The 19,160-nt window shown below is 41.5% G+C and overlaps 1 long non-coding RNA gene across 1 annotated transcript in view; it reads right to left on the bottom strand.

Moving 5' to 3' along the window:
• The window catches only part of LOC103886974, a 32,232-nt gene extending 22,602 nt beyond the window's left edge, over positions 1 to 9,630 (bottom strand). Inside the window, exon 1 of the long non-coding RNA XR_650877.4 lies at positions 9,121 to 9,630. This is a non-coding gene — a long non-coding RNA (uncharacterized LOC103886974). The remainder of the gene's footprint in view (positions 1 to 9,120) is intronic.
• Between the last annotated feature and the right edge of the window lie 9,530 nt (positions 9,631 to 19,160).

Below are 19,160 nucleotides of genomic sequence, written 5' to 3'. Positions count from 1 at the left end.
TTACATTTATATATATGTATATATTGTATATATACTGGAAAACAATATTGTAAAAGAGTGGAAATACTCTTTAGGTAAATATTTAGGCTAACAAATGTGAAATAAATGATAAAATTAGAATATCACCATTTTACAATCCCTGATTAGCTCTACACATTGAGCTTCAACATCCTTTAATATGAAAAAAGAGTGAAGACTGGACATTTTGTGCCTCCTAATGAAACAATATATAACCCTCTTGAAAATATTGTTGAGGAAAGAAGCCAGTCACAGAAACCAAATATTATATAGTTCCATTTATATGAAATGTCCAGAATAGGCAATTCAGTAGAGGCAGAAAGTAGATTAGTGGTTGCCTAAAGCTGATGGGGAGGAATATGGATTTAAAAGGATGATGGCCAGAGGGCATGGGGTTTCTTTTTGAGTTGATTAAAATGTTGTAAAATTGACTCAATACTACAGCTAATTTTACTACGTTTTTATCATCTATGAATATACTAAAAACCACTGAATTGCACACATTAAGTGGTTGAATTGTATAGGATATAAATTTTATGTCAATAAAACTGAAACAACAACAAAACTTAACAACAAAAAGAAAAAAAAACAAGAAAACACAAAGGAACATATTACCACCTATTATCCTGTGAGAAGAATAGAACCTGAGTCCAATCTCAGCTCTGAATCTAGATGCCCATTTTTAGGAATACAGAGAAGATGAACATGCTGAACTGCACTGTGAGTATTCACTCAGCAGTGTCCAGACTATGTGTTTTTCAATACATAAAATGTAAGAAAAAAAGAGGGATAGAGGGGAAACCTACACATTAAAAAAAGCCTTAAGAGACATCAAATTTTTAAAATGATTGAGATTAAACTCTAACAGCTAAGGATGCATACTTGAGTGATAAAATATCCAAGGAAATGATTAGTGTAAAACTCAGGAGGGTTGAGACGGGGATAGTGAAAATGGGGGGGATTCTGGGTGGGTAGCAAAGTTCTCTTCCTGGAGCTGAGCAGTAGTTAAATGGATGCTCTCCTAATAGTAATTCATTAAATTATATGTTTGGTTTGTGCCTCTCTTATATCTTTATTTTACTTTACAATAAAAATGGAACAGCAATAAAAAGTTTACAATAACATGAATCATGTAAATATTATTTTGTGTAGAACATGCAGTTGGAAGGAAATGTAGTCATATACCACAGAACTGAACTACACAAAATAAAATATTCCAAGCGTCAAGGTCAAATGAATTACCTTTTCTTTTCACTCTCAGTGGCTCAGAGTCATACTACACTTTGGCTTTGTTCTGAATTTGGTTGTGGTTTCCTTATTTTTGTATGCTTCTTCAAATAGAATTTCTATTTGTCTTTTTTTTCTTTTTATTGTGGACAAAAGAAGCACATAACTTCATATTATCACCAAGACCATCCAGCTGCTTAATTTGTTAATGTGATTTCACTTCTTGAAGACTTATTCTCTGAGTTCTCTGATTTATTGTTTTAATTTAGATTGGTTACTTCCTAAGCGCTGTACAACTGTTATCCCAGGCTATTTTAAAAAATTTATTTTATTTTATTTACATCGAGCTATTTGATTGGGTCCCCTGTGTATTAGAGTGCATGCTTTTCTTTTTTCTTGGACTCCACATTTTCTTTTGACTTGCTGGATACTTTTAAAGGAATTTATTTTCCACTGTGTGGGAGGTCATTTTTTTGAGTTCTTGTGAGACAATTTCATCATTTTCACCTCATACATCATTGAGATTTTGTCTATTTACAGAATATTAGGTTCAAAATAAATTTTCTCTTAGACCGTTGAGACTATTTTTCAACATCCATTGTTGCTTATTCATGTGACACCAATCTAATTTTTATTCCTTTATAGTTAATCTTCATTTTTTAAAATCTAAGGACAAATAGATCTTCCCTTTGTGGTATTCAGAAGTTTCAACGATGTATCCTTGAATGGGTCTTTTTTATTTCTCTGCTCTGTACTTGGTAAGCCCTTGTAATCTATAAAGCACATATCTTTCTTTAGCTCTGGGAAATTTTCTTCTGTTATTTATTTCCTGTTTTTCTCCCTTGTATTTCCTCTTTCTGAAATTCATATGGGGGCCACTACTGGATAAGTCCTCTCTATGAATCTTAACATTTTGCTTATATTTTTTCATTTCTTTGGCTTTTGCTATATATTCTAGGAGATCTCCTTGACTTTTTTTTCTAGATTTCTAATAATTTAAAAATATTTGGTTATATTTTGTATTGTTCCTTTTTTTACCTACCATAGGTTTTTTAGGCATCATTGTCTCAAATCTCTTTAAGTATACTAATTAGAATCATTTTTAAGTTGCCGTCTCATCACTTAATTAGCTGTTTCCTTTGATGACAGATATTTAGTTTGATTATCTAGGTCTCTCTATTTTGTGCCATTGGTTTCCACTATTCCATAAGTCTTTGAATGGAAGCTCTCATAGTTAGCCCAGAACTAGTGGGTGTGGACTGGCAGCCTTTGCTATAGGATAGATGGCAAGGAGGGAAATGCTATACAATAAGGGCTCTACTCTGGGTTTATGTATCAGTTATGGTTCTTTGGATGCAAGGGAAACTTACGGGGAAGATATGGGGTAGTATACAAAGTCAGGGGTAAAGTAGAAGAACCAGATTCAGGGCAGGACAGGAGCCAGGGTCCACAGAAATCAGAACATCTCTGGGGATTTACCTCTAGGCAACATCTCCACGGAAGGTAAAACATCTCTACTGGAAGGTGAAAAAACTCGATCTGTTTTCAGTGTTTGTGTCGGTCTGTTTGAGAGATGATCTGATTGGCCTCTCTTGGGTCAGGGAGCTTCCCCTTAGCCAAGAGCAGAAGGCACCTTGGCTCACAGTTTCTTGATTGAGCAAACTGTAGGCAGTGCAAGATAAGTGGTTCCCCAAAGCAAAATTGGAGTTCTAAAAGAAACGGAGAATGAATGCAAGGCAGGCCAAATGATGGGTGCCCATTGCAGGGGCCAGCACATGAACCAACAGATGTGGTCCTCCCCAAGGAGAGTTTTTACTCTCTCTAGCAAGCATAGTTTTGGTTTCTTCCCAGGTGTCATCCTCCAGCTGACAGTTCTCCAAATACAAAGGTGGACACGCAGCCTGACTCGCCTCTCTGTTCCAGCAGCAGGCCTTCCATTCATCCTCCTGATTTCTGCTCCTCTTCCCACTCCCACTCTGTTCCTGCTGACTTTGAACTCAGACCCCTCAAAATGGCTCCAGCCTTAGCTACAGCTTTCTGTGGTGTACATTCTGAGCTGTTGCTGCTTCCTCTCTGTTTTATCTGCCAGTGCAATCTCATCTTCTCTCTTTATTCCCAGAAATCTGCCAAATTTCTGACTTGCTGAGGGCTTCTTTTATGTGATTTATTCTTTTTTTTTTTTACTGGCATGTCAATGTGATTTTAGGAAGGAGGGGAGGTCAAGGCCTGTTAACTCTGCCATCTTGGACCAGAGGCCTCTATAGATAGATTAATCTCTTGGTTTCTCTGAATGTTTCCATGGATGGTTGATTTTAAGGACTTCTTTGTTCTGGGCAAATAGTCCAGATTTGTGAAAGTTAGATGGGAAGCCCCTGGCATATCTAGCTTTTTCTTGCTCAAGATGGAAGGAAGACTCACTGTTTATTTAAAACTAAGCTTAGGTTTTATCAGTGGGCACTTCATAGATCCAGGCACAAGGCGCCAAAGTATCTCAGATATCCTCTGCCATCCGGACTGAACTCCCTGCTGACAGACCTCGCCTCATTCATCTCCCTTGACTTTTGTGCTTGCCTGGATGGTAAGTTTTATGGAAAACTCCCTTCTCCCAAAAGAAACTAAAATGAAGATCTGTTCGATTTTCAAAGGCTTAAGTTCCCTCTATTCTGCTAATCTATCAGCAGAATAAGACTTTATCTTTAGGGAAGGGAGGGAGCTTGGAACAGTGTTTTAAAAGTAAAAACCAGAAGACCTAAGATTTTAGCCCTTTCCTTGTCACTTACCCTTGAAAGGCCTGTGAGCCTTGGTTTCATCATCTGATAAATGGGGCTAGGAAGACTGCCTTATTTTCTTCACCTGGATGTCATAAAGATAATATTTTAAAAAGCATTTTGCAAACTATATATAAATGAAAGCTATTGTTCAGAGGGGTCAGCACTATTGAAGCAACCCTTACAATTGCCTGTGGGCTCTAAGAAAAGTGCCGATGGGCTCTAGAAAAGTCTTTGCTGGGGAGGGCTCAGAAGAATCATCTTAGAGAATACCTAAATGGTCGTGAATGGACTATTAATAGAAATCTAAATTTTAAGGACAATTCTGGTGAGAATTCAGAAGGAAATGAGAAACATGTTATTGGAAACTGGAGGAAAGTGGATCCTCAGACACTTAGCAGAATTATGACTTGCACTTATGTGGAAAGTAAAGTTTGTGAATGATGAGCTTGGATATCAAGGTGAGGAGGTTTCCAGGCAAAGTGTTAAAGGTATGGCCTGGATCTTCTTGCTGCTCACAGTCAAATGCAAGAGGAGCTAGGTAACTCTTAAAAAAAAATCCAAGACTTCGTGTTTTGGAAAATGCTTAGCTTATTCAGATTGCAAAAGATGCTAAAATGGAAAGATCTCTTGTTAGGAAAGCATCCTCTTTAAAAAAAAAAAAACAAAAAAAACACTGAGGGTATGGCTGTACAATTGATAGACGTAGAAGGCAGAGATATTCTAGGCAGACAGGGGCAGGTCCCTGGCAAAACCCCACCTTCAAGCCAAAGTAGCCTGAAACCCATGGCCCAAAGTGAGAACTTCTATTCCTGTTTGCCTGCTCTTCCCTGATTGGTTCTTTCTGAATAATATCTTTTTACCAGTCAAATGTTGTCTTTTCCAAAACTACCTAAGGCCTGTCCTGCCCCCATCCTGTGCCTATAAAGACCCCAGACTCAGTCAGTAGAGTGGGAGACAGCTGGACTTCAGGGAAGAGATGGCCAGACTATGGAAGAGACAACCAGACTTTGGGGTAAGACGGCCTGCCCATCTGGCCTCCTCTCCAGCTTCCCTCTCTGCTGAGAGTCGTTTTTAATGCGTAATAAAATTATCTGCCCTTCAATTGTCTGAGCAACCTCATTATTCCTGAATGCTGGACAAGAGCTTGGGACCACTGAGTGTGGGTACGCAGAAAGGGCGTCACACTGGCCCTGTGCCCTCCTAAGCAACAAGGAAAGGGGCCAATTGAACTGCTAACACATCACTGTCCACAGACAGCAAAACTAAAAGAACACTGTAACACCCTCTCTGGGGTCTTGGGGTCATGGGCACCCTCACCCAAGTGCCACTACAAGGGGTCAACTGAACTGCTAACACACTGCTGCCTGTGGACAGCAGAACTAAGAGAGCACTGTAACACCCACCCCCTGCCCCGGAGCTTCAGGGTCACAGGCACCCCCACCTGGGTACCACCATGAGCCCTCCATGGTGCTTGCTTCTGCTGGCGCCTGGAGCACCTGGCCAGATCTCACACTTGCTCACTCATGTGTCCCCTCCCACGAGGGGTTCAGCACAGTGGGCCAAGTAGACAGGACACCCCCGCTGCGAGTGGAGCAAAGGGGCCAAGAAAAATCCTCCATCACTGCCTTTTGCTATTATTTCAGAAAGATCAAAAGATCAGAGCATTCAGTCACACAAAAGCCTCCTTGAAGGGTGTGGCACACAGATATCTTAATCAAACCAGAGAGCATCTAAGAAGCTCAAGGGCATTGTCCCTCAGCCATCTCAGCAAAAGCAAAAATGTAAATAAATTATCTAGCAAAGATCTGTGGACAAGACTCTTGCTTAATGGAATCAATTCCTGTGACATACACAGAGGACTCACAAGGTTTTTAATAATTTTATACAAAAAAGGTTGCCAACTTAGCCTGAAACAGACAGAGCATGAGATGAAGGAAGGCTATGAGACCTCCCCTACCTCCCCAAATTCTACAGGTGGGAAACAGGTTGACAAAACTACTGAGCAGCAAACATGCTACCATTCATGAAAAGAGAAGGGCCTGTGGATGGAAAAGGAAAAAAGGAGAACTTAAAAGGTGGACATTTCTGGGTGCCCTTCCTAGGTAGACTTTGAAATGGGCCCCCAGTTTGTTTGTGATGAGCTATGAATAAGCCTGCATTCCTGTCACCATGGATTGTGGCTGTGTATGCTTTTGGATGTTGTGGGACAGAACATTGGGGTTATAATTATAAGCAGATTATACAATTATATCTGGTATGGCTCATGTTATTTTGATGATAATAGACGCTAGATTAGAGAACTAGCACACATTTTCAAGGAGATGTCAAAATCAGCCTCATCTCAGCTTAGTTATTTGGAGAAAACAAATTTTCATGCAAATGTAAGAGAAAGAGTAAGGATAGTGACATAAGACTAGAGTTGATAAAGATATTAATACCCTAATTTTAAAAAAAGCACTGGCAGTTTTAATTTTGAAGTTTCTCTTATCAGCAATGGATTAACTATATTTCTAAAGACTTATGTGTTCATTTAACAACGGACTTAAAATATTGTCTATGTGTACCAATCCTTATATTAGGTGCTAGGGAGAATAGAGCTTATTAGGATGTGTTTCTTTGCTTGTATAGATTGCAATAAATGGCCATAGATTCCTCCTTTCCCCGTAATGGATGCTCTGAACAATGTACTTTGCCTCTCTTCCCATCAATAGGTGAAGTCTATTTCACATCTTGAATATGGGCTGACCTTGTGACTTGCTTTGTCCAATAGAATGGAGGAAGTGACACATCATGGGAGTTTTAGCTGTGGGAGTTCAGGCCTTGCAACTTCCAGTCTCGCTCTCTTGGAATGCTACTGCTGCCATGGGAAGAACCAAGGCTAATCTTGTTGGAGATGAGAGACCACATGGAGAGAGAGGCCCAACCAACAGCCAGTCAGATGAGCAAGGCTATTTTGCATCATCTAGTCCCTGCTAGACTGCTAGCTGATAGTTGCCACATAAATAAGCCCAGATGAGAAACACTCATCTGCCTCTAGCCCACGCTGATGATGCATAGTGTCATGAACTAATAAATTATTGTTGTTTTTAAGCTACGAAGTTTTGGTATGGTTTGGTATCACCACAATATACAACTGCTATCGAGGGGCTCATGCCTAATCAGTGTGTTTTCATGGCTTTTTCATTCTAAAAGATTTACCTAGGAATTCTATATTTACATTTGCAGTAATGAAACTCATTGTGTTTTTCACATTTGCATATTCTCTTTTGGCTTTTAATCCTTGTAGTCCAGATTTTTTGGATATCATGTGCTACTTTTGAACTTTGCTAATAAGGGTTTATTCCATTTTAGATCTGGTTTCTCAAGAGAAATCACCATTGGTTTTATGTTGGACTTCTACTTGGGAAGAGCTGTTTTATACCACAAGATGTGAGAGAGGGACCTGTAGCAGGGGCAGGCCATCTACCCCAGATTTGAATTCATTTCAAGAAGCAGGGATATAGCTCTCTTAGATAGGTTACTTCTCCTCATGTCTTCTGATCCTGGGTATCCTGACCATGAGGGTAATTCTGACCAGTGTCCCTCCTTATGGAAAGAGTTGTACAAAGCTAGACAAGGCCTTTGTGCTCCCCTACCATTTAAAATAATATTTTACATTTCAGTTTTGTAAATGAGCCCCAAAAGGATATCTTTATTGAGTGGCATGACAGAAAGACTGCTCATCTGTGGCCATCAATTAGATAAAACTCACAATACCCCTAATGAAGTTTTCCCTAGCTGAGAAACCCCATCTGGTCTGGCAGCAAGGATGGGTATGTGACTATTCTTGGGTGAAACAACTTTCTGCAGCAGAGGATCCGCATCTTCAGTATAGGGATGTGCTCACTAGTAACTGGATGTTTTAGGTCATAAATGAATTGGAAGCTGGGCTTGTATCTAGGAGATCAAAATATTTAGGATCTTATGTGTAGCATAATGTATCTGCCTTTTTCTAAAACTCCCATTGGTTCTCAGTGATACGTTCTTTTGTTCTCAGTGATATATTCTTTCCTCTTACTTTGTGTGTTACATTTCTCCTTAATTCATAGTGAGAATTGAGGCACTGTAACATTTCATATTAATTAGCTCATATTTCTCAGTGAGGAGCAGGACAGAGAGCAGATACTTGTATACTGCTTGCTTCTAGTTGCTTAAATAAGTAATTTACAGAGGATTTTACAAAAAGAACCACAATATTACCACCAGGATTGTAAGGCCTTAGTCACCAAGAAGTTATGTAGCAGTCAACGATTTTGTGATGTGTAGGAGTTTTTTCCTTTAATCTATCAATTGCTTGCCCTATTTTACTTTAAGGCTCTTGGAAGTAGGTATTTGAGAAGGACAAGGTTTATTAAGGTTTAGCAAAATACCAGCTGAGGGTACAATAGTACACTGAGTAGTACAGTAGTAATTTTATTTTATTAAATGTATTAATTATATTAAATGTACATGAAATGCTAAACTAGTTATTGTTTGAGAATTTAAAAAGCATAGAGATTCCTAAGGAACTTATTTTGTTAATATGTCCAGAGAGTATTTGGAGACATGACAGGTCTTTTGTAATGTGTTACATAGGAAAACTGCCAGACCCTTAGCTCTTTTCTGGGAAAAGCAGAAGCAGATGGTTTGTTTATTTTTTACCCTCCATCTCTATTCTATACCCTGGTAACCCCACTACCATGGCTGGCCATAACCCCATGGCCATAGCTGATGGGACCATAGATGGATTGATGACTGACCCAAAGACAGCTACAGGTCAGTTGAGGTTGACAGGCCCATCCAACCCAATCTACTTTTTGGGAGAATTAATTCTGTTGACTCAGAGAGATGCTGTCAGTCAAGAGGCACGGAAGTCAAGAGACATGGAGACAGGCAGTAAGTAGAAGGCGTGAAATAACAGCAACTACAGGTAAGAAGAAGTCATGAGACAGGGAATGAGAGAGGGGAGAAACTTAGTGAGTAGAGACTACCAGTATCTGGGTCACCATAAAGCAGAACCCCGGGACAGGGAGCAAGGGAAGCCCTCTGAGGGGAGATGACAGAATAGCCAAAGATTAGCAGATACCTTTTGTGACCTTAGCTCAGTTCACAGCAATCCCTTTCTTTAGAGAGCCTCCTCCTTTCACACTCAAGTCTTCTGTGTGGCAGCCATGTTTGTGCTACAGTTCCAGGCTCTGCCTTCCAGGCTTCAGTTGATTGGACCAAGGTTGACTGTTTCATCCAAGCTTAGCCAATCAGATGCTCTTTCCTGGGACTTTGGAATTGGGTCTGCGAGATTGTCTGTTCCTGCTTGTGGTTGGAACAAAGGGACTAGAGCTATGGGGTGAGAAGCAGCAAAGCTAGTATGTGGAGAGAAAAGAAACATATGTGGCAAAAAGCAGACACGGACAGGCCATGTTGAAAGAGGGCATGAGACATTGTGTGAGTCTTGGCTTCTGATAGATTTCTATTTCCTGTCTCTGACCCCTCGAAGAAGTCCCTTAGGGCCTGAAGATACCTGCATTTTAATAATATCCACCAGTATTTTAAAAAATTGTCCAGGCATGGTGGCTCACGCCTGTAATCCCAGCACTTCAGGAAGCCGAAGTGGGAGGATTGCTTGAGCCCAGGAGTTTGAGACCAGCCAGGGAACATGGCGAAACCTCATCTCTACAAAAAAAATCCAAAAATTAGCTGGGGGTGGTGGTGCGCTGTGGTCCTAGCTACTCAGGGAAATGAGATGGGAGGATCGCCTGAGCTCGGGAGTTTGAGGTTGCAGTGAGCTGTGATGGCGCCATTACACTCCAGCCTGGGCGACAGAGTAAGACCCTGTCTAAAACAAAAAAGTGACTTGAGACAGTTTCCAATTTTTGCAACGAAGATTCTCAATGAGAAAGCAGAGGTTGTGTGGTCACCTGTATGAAATTTGTGTTTTCCATGAAACTCAGCAGGGCAGTGGTTAACATAGTTTCTTGCCTCTCTTACAGTAAGTCTGCAGCTGAGAATGTCTCAGTTTCTCGCAATCTGGAAAGGACTAAGAAACAAACGTACTTGGAGAATCTGACATACTAATGAAATCATCCCATAATAATGGATAAAGGAACTAATGGAGTTTGATTTTTAAGCACTAAATACCAATTGCTATTTGAGTATGCTTCTGCTGCTTTCTCTTCTGGTTACCTTTTGTTTTATACACATCTTTGTGTCCTTGGAGGGCAGGAGCACTTTTGGCACATTAGGATTGGGGGAAGTGCGTGCCCTTTTTCTCAGGCTCAGTGGTTCCTCTTTCCCCAGTTGAAGTCTCACTATGATCTTATCCACGTGTGATGATAGGGCTTGGTCTCTGAGGTGAACAGACATTTCAGTACTGAATGTGGGTTCAGTGATTATGATTTTATTAAGGGGAAGGATTGTGTTGTTTTAATTTGTGCATCCCAGAGACAGCTTAGCATCTGGCCCAATACCTAGTGGACTCTTCAAAATTCATGCAGTGAAAGACTGAATAAATAGTTTTTCTCATTGGAATTTGAAGGTACAAAAAACAACAAAAAACCTGACATCAAACCACATATTAAATTATATAATCTGAGCATACAAATGGATGGATGCCTAATAAAATTCTTTAGGGTAATAATTATGATGATGGTGTTTTTGCTATACAATTTCTTAACCCAAGGAGAGAATTCCCTAGTGTGAGAAACATAGCCAAGGATATTGGTTCTATGTGTCATTTGCAAGGGGCTTGCTTTTCTCCACCCAGATTGTGTTTTAATTTAGAAAGAAAAATGGCAAGCCCTGTTGCCACTGGGTCATGCATCACTCCTGCTGAATTTCCGAAGGGTGATGACTTTACAATTTCTCAAAGGTTTCTACTTATTTCATTTGTCAGAGGAACCTTTATAGTTTTCATATAAATTTTAATGGGCAGAAACATCTATTCCCCATCCAACCGTGATGTTTCACATTGAGTATAGATGGCAATCCCTTGGCTCAGCACAAACCATATTTGCTGTGTATTGGATGTTCAAAAAAAATAACATAGATCCAGGACGAAGAAGCGGAGAGGAGAGAAGGGGTATGGGAGGAGAAAGTGGAAGAGGTAAATAGAAAGTGGGTGTTTGGGCAGGAAACGCCTCCCTGAGCCAGCTGGTGGCGCTGTGCACTGGCGCATCTCTCTCAGGTGCTCTGGCTGGTCCTGGCAGATCTCAGGTTCCACCTGGAGGGGTGCAGCCAGCGGGCCTTGTGTGAGCCTCTTAGTTCCATTTTATGGAGCTGCTCCCTTATAGAAACTGTGGGTACCTCCTGGCCCTTGGATGTGTACCCACATGTCATGGTTTCTGCACCCATTCAGACCTCAAGGCTGAGGAGCTGGCTTCTCCTTGTTTGCTTCTGGACCTTGAGAGGTTTCTCCTTACCTCTTGTCACCTGAGTTCCTGCTGGAACTTTGAGTTCCTGGAGGAGGAGTAAACAGAGCATTGGCCTTTTCTTCCACAGCTCAGAATTTTTTTGAGGACCCATGACTACCTTTCTGGCTCTATCTTATCTTGCATTTTCCCCACAGCTACATTGTTCTCCAGCCATCTCAGATAGCCTTTGCAGATGCTATTTTTACGTATGCATATCCTGTCCACATGTTGGTGTGTGCACATGCACAGAACACACAGATACACACACCCTCCCCTGACATGTGCACACACAAATACACATGCCCTCCCCCAACATGTGCACACACAAATACACACGCCCTCCCCCCACAACACATGCACACAAGTAGACACTCCCCTGCCAATTTCTCTCCGTAATTCAAAACATGTGGATGGCTGAAAACTGTTTTGTAAAGTTTTCTCTGGTCCACTCAAGCACAGTTTATCACCCCAACTCCTTTGCTGCCCCCACCATTACACACTTCTGTGATAGGGTCTGTCATGTCACTTTGCAATGATGGTTTTGCTCTGAAGTACAGTTGGTTGGATACAAGTCACAGTTCTGTCACTGGGCTGTGTGATCCTGGATAAGTTACTTAATATCTCTGCCTCGGTTCCCTAATTTGCAAATTGAGGATAGTGTTAATAATGACCACATAGGATTGTTGAAAATATTAAATGACACGATACATGTAAATCAGTTGACAAAATACCTGGCTCAATAATGGGAAGCTATTAATATTGTTAATTACTTGGTTTTTCTTCCTGACCATCTTGTACAGGGACTGTCATTTATTTGTATTCCTAGAAGCTGCCATCTAATAAGTATTTTACACGGTTGTTGAGTTGAATTGTTGAATTTATGGTTCCCAGTGGCCTACTGGATTAAGTCCATGTTCTCTGGAATCAGAAGTTGGGGTTCAAATCTTTAGCTTTACCATTTTCTGGCTGTGGGACCTTGGGCAAGTTAATCAAAGTTTCTACATTTCAGTTTCTTGTTATTCTCATTAATGTTACAAGTATTATTACATTTAAAGGCTCATCTTAATATCACTATATAAAGCCTTCTCAATCACTCTAGCTGGAAGTAATCACCTTCTGTATTCAACCAGTCAATATAATTATTAAATGCCACCTATGAGCCAGGCACTATGCTAGATACTGACTATGCAGTGCTAAATACATCAGATATGATCCCCACCTCCGTGTAAGTTGAGGTTTAAAGGAGCGATAAACCTCAAAAGTTTTCAGATTGTAGATTTGGGAGACAGGAAGAGGTGGTTTGGCAAAGGAGGGATTTCTTTTTATTTCTTTCCCAAGAGCTTTCATTCTTTTGCATCTTATTGACCACAATGAGATCAAATGCCCATATTTAGACCAATCCGTGATAAAGGAGATGAGCTTACTTGACCAAGTTAGACCAATTATGATCCATCCTCTGAGAGGGAAAGCTGTTGGAGGGCCGTCCACTAGGATTGCCATATTGTTCATGCAGAGAGCAACTGCAAACCTTGTGCCACCTGAAGGAAGAGGAAGAGGAAAAGAAATGCCCCATCCTAGGCCGGGCGCGGTGGCTCAAGCCTGTAATCCCAGCACTTTGGGAGGCCGAGACGGGCGGATCACGAGGTCAGGAGATCGAGACCATCCTGGCTAACACTGTGAAACCCCGTCTCTACTAAAAAATACAAAAAACTAGCCGGGCGCAGTGGCGGGCGCCTGTAGTCCCAGCTACTCGGGAGGCTGAGGCAGGAGAATGGCGTGAACTCGGGAGGCGGAGCTTGCAGTGAGCTGAGATCCGGCCACTGCACTCCAGCCTGGGCGACAGAGCCAGACTTTGTCTCAAAAAAAAAAAAAAAAAAAAGAAATGCCCCATCCTGCAGGCAGCCTTGCTCCAGTGAACAAGTAAGGAGACCTGATTGCACATGCTCAGTTTCTTCCCTGATTCCGCCAATCAGGGAGGTCAATCCTTCTCCATGGAAGGAGAAGGACCTGAGGAGGGGACCAGAGGAGATGGTTTCCAATGTTGTTCTTCCCAAGGGAGAGGAGATTGCAATTACAAGAGTGTGCTTCATGGGCCCAGGCAGGCATGCTGAGGGGCGGGGAGGCTCTCTCACAAGGGAGGAGACCCTGTGGTCTGCGTCCTCATCTCATTCATTGTGTTACATCTAGCATTGCATCTCACCACATTCTGCATCCGATCACACCCTATGTGTGCACATCTTTCTTTCCTTCTGGGTCCTGATCCCTCCAGTGTGGGGCCTTGTCGTACCTTGGCACATCGTGAGAGCCTAGCACCTGACTGTTGAATCACTCTGTTCCACTGCCTGGGATGAAAGCCTGTCCTTCTGCAGAGTTACCATGCAATGATGAAATTAGGGGCTTTTAAATAACTGACCAGATAAGGTGATGGTGCATGTTGTTCCTTTATTCAGTTTTTCAACGGACACATACTGAGTTGCCGCTGTGTGCCAGGTTTGCTCCTAGGAGCTGGGACACAGAGAGGGACAGGAATAGTCCTCCCTTCCAGCAGCTCCCAGTCTTGTGAAGGAGGCTGACCTATGCTGCATACAGCCACCTCTGTACTAATATAACATTGCCCAATTTTTTTCACTTACTTACCACTACCCAGTGCTGGTGTCTGCACTTCAGAGTTGAGGAGAGTCTCACTGCACGGACCAGAGTGGTAGATAAGAGTTAGATGGTGGCCAGGCATGGTGGCTCATGCCTATAATCCCAGCATTTTGGGAGGCCAAGGTGGGCAGATTTCTTGAGTCCAGGAGTTTGAGACCAGCCTGAGCAACATGGTGAAACCATGTATTGCAAAATACAAAAATATTAGCTGGGTATGGTGGTGTATGTCTATAGTCCCAGCTACTTAGGAAGCTAAGATGGGAGAATCACTTGAGCCTGGGGAGACTGAGGCTGCAGTGAGCCATGAGTGCACCACTGCACTCCAGTGTGGGTGACAGAGAACCTGTCTCAAAACAAAACAAAACAAAACAAAACCAAAAAAGAGTTAGATGAAGTCTGCCAGTTCCTAGCTATGTTACCTGATCTCAGTCTCTGTATCTGTAAGAGGATAATAATAATAGTACTTGCTTCATTGAGTTGTTGTGAAGATTAAGTTAGATAATGCACATCAGTGCCTGGCATATATGCTAGCCACTATAATCATTATTTAATCTATTAACTTCACCAACTCCAGCAAATGCACTATTCTGGGTTAAAAATGATACCTTGCTTATGTAGAGAACACAGGGTAACAGTTTGTTACTCAAAGATTTTAAAAGGAGTATGAAGGAATCTTTACAAAATCACAGAAACTTAGACATACAACTTTTCATCAGTTAAGGGCTTCATTCATTTTTATTGTTTTAAAACATTCTGGATGATGTTCATTGCAGGGGTGAGCTACTTGCACCCTTCCAAAGCTAAAGAGTCTTGCTGCCTTTTAAGTGTTGGAGAAACCATCCACCTGTTTCAATAAAGACCTGGAAATCAGGAAGATAGTGAGATTAAGCAAACAAAGCAGGCAGATGGGAATACTTATAACCACGTATGAAAGGTGTTAATTGCCCATGTCTTCAACCCAGCTGTTTCTTCCTTTGGCCTTTCTAAATTTATCATTGAAGAATCCCCATGTTATTATAATTGGCTAAATCAAGGACTGCATTATTCTTGTTTTTGACTCCTTGGGTCAAAATAATCTCATTAATCATTCTGTTGCTGAGGGAGGGAACTCTAGGAAAAATGTTGCGTTGGTTGGGAAACCAAATATGCACTGGGCTAAAGCTTTTATGTAGCTCCTAGATGATCTTCTCATGGATTTGGTACTTTCTGGGGAAAGGAATATCAGACTTTAAGCTCCTTGAGGACAGAAACCTAGACTTATATAAATCTGTGTCTCTGCAGCTTAGGATATTGCTTAGTAATAACAAGTACTCAATAAATATTTGTTAGGCTCACATTGGGGTTTTATTTTTATTTACTTATTTATTTATTTGAGACAGAGTCTCTCTGTCACCCAGGCTGGAGTGCAGTGGTGTGATCTCAGCTCACTGCAACCTCTGCAAAGTGATTCTCCTGCCCCAGCCTCCCGAGTAGCTGGGATTACAGGTGCCTGCCACCATGTCTGGCTAATTTTTGTATTTTTTTTGTGTAGATAGAGTTTCACCATATTGGCCAGGCTGGTTTTGAACTCCTGACCTCAAGTGATCCACCCGCCTTGGCTCCCAAAGTTCTGGGATTATAGGTGTGAGCCACTGCATTCGATCTGTTTAGCTCACATTGTTCAACTACAATTTAGTTGGGCATAAAATTCCACATTAACAATTATTTTCACTGAGCACTTTGATCTTATTATGCAAGTATTTCCTGGCTTCTTGGTTGTTTTTGAGAAGTCTTCTGTGCATCTAATTATCTTTCCCCTCCATCACTTGAGATAATTCTATTCTGAAGTTGATGTCTATTTTTCTTATCCTCGTTGCTATCCTTTTACTAACTGTGTATTTAACCATAAAATACTAGTGTGGTATTTAAAAATTATATAAAGTATTACCCTGTTGATATCCTGCAATTTGCTTCTTCAAGTTACCATATGGTCTCAATATTTACTTCTGTTGATACAAGTAGATCTACTTCATCCATTTTCAGTGCTGTATACTATTTCATTGTGTAAATATACCACAATGCATTTATTCATTGATGGCCATTAGTTGGTTTCTGATTGTTGCTATTGCAAACAGTGTTTTCATGAGCATCTTTGTGTTTGCTTTTTATGTAACATATAAGATGCACATTTAGAAGTGGAATGGCCGGATCTCAAAGGATATGCACATCTTAGGTGTTGATGGTTGATTTCCAAAGTGGCCTTCTGAACTTACACTCCCACCTGCTGGGCATGAGAGCTCCCATTCTTTACATTTTCACTGACCTGGGTGTTGTCAGACCTCTGAATGGGTATGCCCTTAATCCCTACTTTATACTTCCTTTCAGTATTATCATTCCGTATTTGCAGAAGACAAAATGGAGGTTAAAGGGTAGCAGGCTCAGAGAAAGAATGAATGCATGAATGACTGAACATGGTGATACTTTATTTCTTTATTATTTCTCCTACCAGAGTAAAAAGTTCTGTGAATGTAAGGATCATATTCTTAACCCTTGGAACAGGTCTTTACATAAAGTAGATTCTCAATAGTTATCTGTCGTTTAATGAATGAATGTGGATGGATTGAGGAAGCCTGGGAAGAAAATGTTTGCTTTCTTTAGGAGGCTCCTCCCAGCCTACTGAGATACATTCTGCACTTACTCTGCAAGCTTTTAGAAGGAAGGGCTCTAGCTACCTCTGCCACTGGTGCTCTCCAGGCCTGCAGCAGGCTGGGCCATTGCAGGGAAGAAAGGGTGATAACTAAGAATTTTTTCAATGGAAAATTCAATCTGCTCAGCAGGCGTCTGATGAGAAGCTGGGGGCTGGTCTGAGGAGGATGCAGCTGGAGGATCCATCTGGATCTCGCAGGCCTCTGGATGCTGACAGGTTATTCTTAGCCATCTTCTCTTCTGTCTTTATTTTCTTATAATCAGGGCTCTCTTGATTTTGCAACTGAAGCCTTTTTTTCCCCCTTCTCTAAAGCAATGATTTTCCATATAGTAATTCTTTCCTTCTTTAGACTTCCCAAAGTGAGTGGGTGGTTCTTTTTGTGCTCAGACACTTTGCAAATTGCCTCCCACCCAGCTCCTCCTCTGAATGTTTTGTGGCTGGTGGAGACCTGTGATGTGTGCTGGGTATTTGGCCCCCATCTTCTTGTTTACAACAACCTCCTCGCTAATGATATTTTCCTAGTAACATCTATGAGCACATTTCTCGCCCATCCTCCCTCCACCCCATGTGTCTTGAATTCTGCTGGATTAATTTAGCTGGAGCCTTAAGAGGCAGCAAAACCGAGGGCAGGTGGCTGAGCTTCAATCCTTGGCTCCTGCGTCATAATCGTAATCACTCTCATTGACATAGTGCTCCGTGGTTAACAAGCACTTTCACATTCTGTAACTCTTTAGTTCTCAGAACAGCAGAAGCCAAGGCCTCTGGGGCTTGGTGACATCCCCAGCATCACATGCATAAGAGGAAGGGCCTGGATTTGAACCTCCTTTTCTGATGTTAAATCCCCTACCATTTCTTTCAGCCCAGGCAAAGATCACAAAGTCAAATGCCTTTAGGGGCCAGGTAGATAGTATAAATGAGAGAAACTGCTTGAAGTAGAATATATTGAGGATGAGTAAGGATTGTGGGAAACTGGCCAGCATGCTTTGCCTAAAGGCATTAAAATGCAAAACAGACTCCAGCAACTACAGTCCCAGCAACTCAGGAGGCTGAAGCTGGAGGATCACTTGAGCCTGTGAGTGGTGAGGCCAGCCTGGGCAACATAGCAAGATTCCATCTCTCAAAAAACATACAAAAAAAGAAAAAAGAAAAAAGAAAAAAAAAACATTTAAAAAACAGTAGGAAAAAATCCATTTAATTTGTCACCTACTCAGTGTTCAGTCTATAATCTACCTCCTTGTTGTTGGGAAAGGGAGAATGTTTGCATGGCGTCTCCTTTACCACTGAGTAGCATTTACTTGATGGCTTGGGCAGGCATGACCTTGGTTGTAGTAAGTCTATAGTATAGATGATTCTGTTGTTTTCCAAATAGAATTACAGCTTTTAGAATAGAATGATGGACTCAGGCATGTACAGATCCTGAGCCTACCCATCATCTCTCCCTCTTAGAGTTTTCAAGACACGGTATTCAAAGTAATATTATCTTAATGTCTGTGCAAGTCCCGGATGCCCTGATTTACAACCCTGGTCAAAGGTTCTATTCTTTCCCTAACTCTTTCCTTCCTTTCTCATCCCATTTGAAATCATGGGACCTGGTTGCTCAAGTCTGCATGCTAAGTGACAGTGACAGTGGCAGAGTAGTGGGCAGAGTCCCCGAACGGACCCCAAGGTCACCTTCTCCCCTACGGCAGTGATGTGGAGGAAAGAGAGAGGAGAGGATGGCTCATGCCTTTAAGTAGAGTAACCCTGCCCACTAGGAACAGGTGGCCCAGTGAAGGTCATGGGCTAATCAGACAAAAACTTCTCTTTTGAGGGTTTTAGGAAGGTGGTAGACCAAGGTGGGGCTAGTATGGAAACGAGGAGTGACATATATCCCCTACTGTAATTAGAACAGCAGTTAAGGCTTTGGCCCCAGAGAGTGCAGATCTGCCACCTAACCGCTCTGTGACCCTGGGCTGGTTATTTAACCTCATTCCTCAGCATGTTTCTCTGTAGAATATGGGTAACTGCAGGGGTGATGCAGGTTAGCTGAGATAGGCATGTATTTTGGCCAGTAAATGTGAGTTATTTTTGTTGCTTTGAATTCTGCCTCTTTGCTATACTCTTGAGCTACTCATTGTAGCTAGAAACTGAGGAAGCCTTCAAATGCTGGCAGAAAGAATATGGAGAGAATAATTCATAGAACAAGAAACAACATTCTGCCAATTTTTCCTCTTCAAAACTTGCCACTTACCCAAATGCCCTGATTCTACTTTTTCTCTCCAGTTCCACACCCTCAAGATAATCCCAGTGAGCTGGAATCCTGGTTGAGGGATCTGGGACTTGGCTAGATGAGATTTGGCTCTCAGATGTGCTTTTTGTGAAGTATAACTAAGATTTTTCTCTAAA

Source organism: Papio anubis, chromosome 8, assembly GCF_008728515.1.
Source record: "Papio anubis isolate 15944 chromosome 8, Panubis1.0, whole genome shotgun sequence".
Lineage (NCBI taxonomy): Eukaryota > Metazoa > Chordata > Mammalia > Primates > Cercopithecidae > Papio > Papio anubis.
The sequence above is the reverse complement of the archived record's forward strand: the minus strand, read 5'-3'. Positions and strand labels throughout refer to the sequence as shown.